The 3,326-nt window shown below is 40.1% G+C and overlaps 1 long non-coding RNA gene across 1 annotated transcript; it reads right to left on the bottom strand.

The window, feature by feature from the left end:
* Positions 1 to 2,134: 2,134 nt before the first annotated feature.
* Positions 2,135 to 2,978, bottom strand: LOC107305515. Its single transcript, XR_001551769.2, has 3 exons — positions 2,824 to 2,978; positions 2,506 to 2,614; positions 2,135 to 2,397 (listed from the first exon to the last, which is right to left on the bottom strand). It is a non-coding gene; the product is annotated as an uncharacterized LOC107305515 (long non-coding RNA).
* Between the last annotated feature and the right edge of the window lie 348 nt (positions 2,979 to 3,326).

The raw sequence follows: 3,326 nt of genomic DNA, 5'->3' as shown, positions 1-3,326 counted from the left end.
AGCTACAACTAATACATAATTATAGTCACATAGATAAATAACCCGTCTTTCATATAGAAATGAGGTTCATATATTTTGCAATTGGTCGAAAATAAATCAACAAGATTTGCACATGTCACAGGAAAAAATAGAGAGTAATAAACTACAATAATTTATTTATGATCTGAATATGCTTTCCATGAAGAACATATGCACATGCAGTGCAGTGCAGCTACCTAGCCACCACATGCTTTCTTTCCTCTAGTTAGACCCAAAGCTGAATTGTGGTTGACCACGTTACCTGTAAATCTCAGCCATTACATCTAATCTGGATGCTCGGTAACGCGTGAAGGCCAGCTCACTTTGTAACATCCACACTTAATGTCATCGTCCATATTTAAAGCTCATGCAAGCTTCACATGTAAACATAATATGTCATAACTTATTAGTAACTATTATATTTAAAATTAATGTGATCATAATACATCATATATAATTTATTAGATTCTAAAGATTAATATGCAACAATATCAAATCATTGTCCTCTTTACTATTTTCATAATAATTTATCAAAATATTTCAATATATATTCATCCATTATTTTAACTTATTTTGCTTGCACTCATCCATGTATCACAAATTAAACATATTCATATATTATTTTAATATATTTAATATACATTCATCCACTTATCCAGCAACCTATCCCGCAACAAAGCGCGGGATATCGTCTACGAAGTAGCTGATAATGCATTGCAACCATTGTTCAGAACAGGCCGCGCTGGTTGCCTGCAACCTGCCCCGCCGGCGCTGCAATCTGGCCCCACCGACGCACTCATGTGACCGCCTGCAAACCCACCGTTCCAGCAGGCGACGCATTCATCCGGACCTCCACCCAATCAAGACCCCGGTGGATCTGGCCGACGGCGCATCCTGCGAGCTAGCTAGCTGCCCGGAAGAGAGGAGGAAGCACAGGGGGAGGAGACGAAGCGGAAGCAGAAGGGGATGCAATACAGATTCATCTGGAGGAAGCTGGCGCTGCCACCAGCCGCTCTGTGACGACGGAAGGAAAAGAGAGGTACGTACGTTCGTGCGATGCCCTCACCTCCCTCGGTGCGTCCTGGGACCGATTGGTCCGGCCAAATCTGGGGACCAACCCATGGAGCATCTGAACGGAATATTTGTAACGGGATCCAAATATCCAATCCATATAATCCCCGAACCAAACATTAGCAAAAACGAAATGGCTCCAACTAACCCACTGTAATCCTGGAACCAAATACATCCTATCCATGGATCATAGTAGAGGCACTGTTGTATTCTGGTGCTCAACAACATAATTGCATCATGAGGTGAATGTCTGTATAATGATCGACTACTTTCTCTACGTCGAGTCGTCGACGCATATCCGATCGCTGACATTAATTTGGCTTTTTAACATATTCTTCCGCTGCACAACGTGTCGTGTGTTAACGATAAATCGTCCTTTACTTGTTTGGTTTCTAGTTTACGTGCTAGAAAATTTTGTTTTACACTATTGTAATCTACGCATATCCCTTCATAAACTGCATCTCGATTTCTAGATGATAATTTGTCCGCAACTATTGCAAGCCGTAGGTAAGCCATCCTTTCATAATACTACATGGCATTTTTTATTTCTTTTGCCCTTGTTTTAGTTTGACCAATACTATTTTATAAATAAACTTATAAGTATTAATAATTATATTATACGACTAAACTATGAGAAACGGTAAATATAAACAGACAAATCATGTTCCTCATAATCAAATGACTTAAAAAGATGTTAGTCGTCACTTAGTGCAAGTGCCTGTTAAAATTGCTAAATATTATGAGAAAGAGGGAGTAAATAAATTGTTGGCACCTTTTGAAACAAAATGTAATCTCTCTACATTTTAGATTTTAACTGATGACAATGTTGATTTTTTTTCGTACAAATTGAGCTGTTCGTTTTGGTCAGTAATTTTGTGCAAATATGTAAAAATCTAAGTCGTAAATGAAATAAGTTTAGTGATAGATCCAATCAAAATAAATAAATAATAAATACATATTTTGTATGAATAAAATGAATGATCAAATATATTCAAAAAAATTAGCTACATCATATGTTAAAATATGGAGAGATTAAACTTAACCCTGCATAAATAAGATTTTTCATCACAAATCACGACAAGATAGAATTACATGCGCCACGGCAAATTCACCAAAGTTCGCTAGTACACAACGAAATTGAACTCCGTAATTAAGCAACGGCATGCTTACACGCTGAGTAATTAAACAAACACATGGTATAATCAAGCAGTAGCCTTGCAGCCTTCCCGTGCTAGCATGGGGAAGGAGCACGGTTAACTGGCGTCGTTTTTCTCTTGGGCCGCGCGGCCGCAGGGGAGGCAGGCAAGGCTGCACAAATGGATCACGAAGCCACTTAGGAATACAATACACACGTCGTTACCAATATATATTGGATGCAAGAGAGATTTGTATTTAGATCAGAGACTGATTACGGACAGGTTATCCATGAAGCCCGGTGGGTCTTTCTTCGATGCGTTGGGCTTGCCGCCGGCCGTCGCGTTGTCCTGACCGGCCGTCGTGTTGGCAGGGGGACCCTGGTAATACCCTGCGTAATCATGGCAAAAAGCATACGCATTTACAGAACGAAATGGATCAGCCAATCAAATCATTACTTCTGCGTCATGTCTTCCTTTCTCGGTTCCTCGTTTCGCAACGCAAAATCCGAGATCTCCTCTGAATGCTCGAATCGAAAGAAATTGAACTGATGTACTGAATTAGAAGATAAATTAATCGATGAGCAGTCAGATCAAATACCTTGAGCCGGGTTAGGGTATGCGCTCTGGTCGCTCATATCTTCCCTGTTGAGAGGATGCGCTACCTCTTGCTCTGCCTTTTGTTGTGAGGGTAAACTGCCCAGGCTAATAGGACTATCAGGTCGCCGGAGCTAAGCTCTAGATATTAAGGTCGTCTCTGCTGAGGCAGTCGCTAAGGTCATCATCTAGTATAGTTGTTAAGGAGTAACTATCTAGCTGCCAATGGACAGCCAAGCAAGACCAATTAATTTATATTGACTAACTAGCAAGAGACGAACTGGTCTAATTTATATGAGTTAAATAGCAAGTCCACTTCGCAGTACGCAACCACCATTCATCATTTGTGGGTAAAAACCATTAGTTATTCCTAAATCCTAGCAACCAACATTTTCAATCTCTGAGGCAGTGAGGTGAATACCGTGGTCAATCCAACTCTCTCTGTCGTTTAGGGCGCTGTGTTTCAAAATCTCTCCAGTAATTTCTTTTTTTTTTATTTTGCCATTA

This window comes from Oryza brachyantha, chromosome 3 (assembly GCF_000231095.2).
Source record: "Oryza brachyantha chromosome 3, ObraRS2, whole genome shotgun sequence".
Taxonomy (NCBI): Eukaryota; Viridiplantae; Streptophyta; class Magnoliopsida; order Poales; family Poaceae; genus Oryza; species Oryza brachyantha.
Note: the sequence above shows the minus strand (reverse complement) of the source record. Positions and strands in the feature narration are given on the sequence as shown.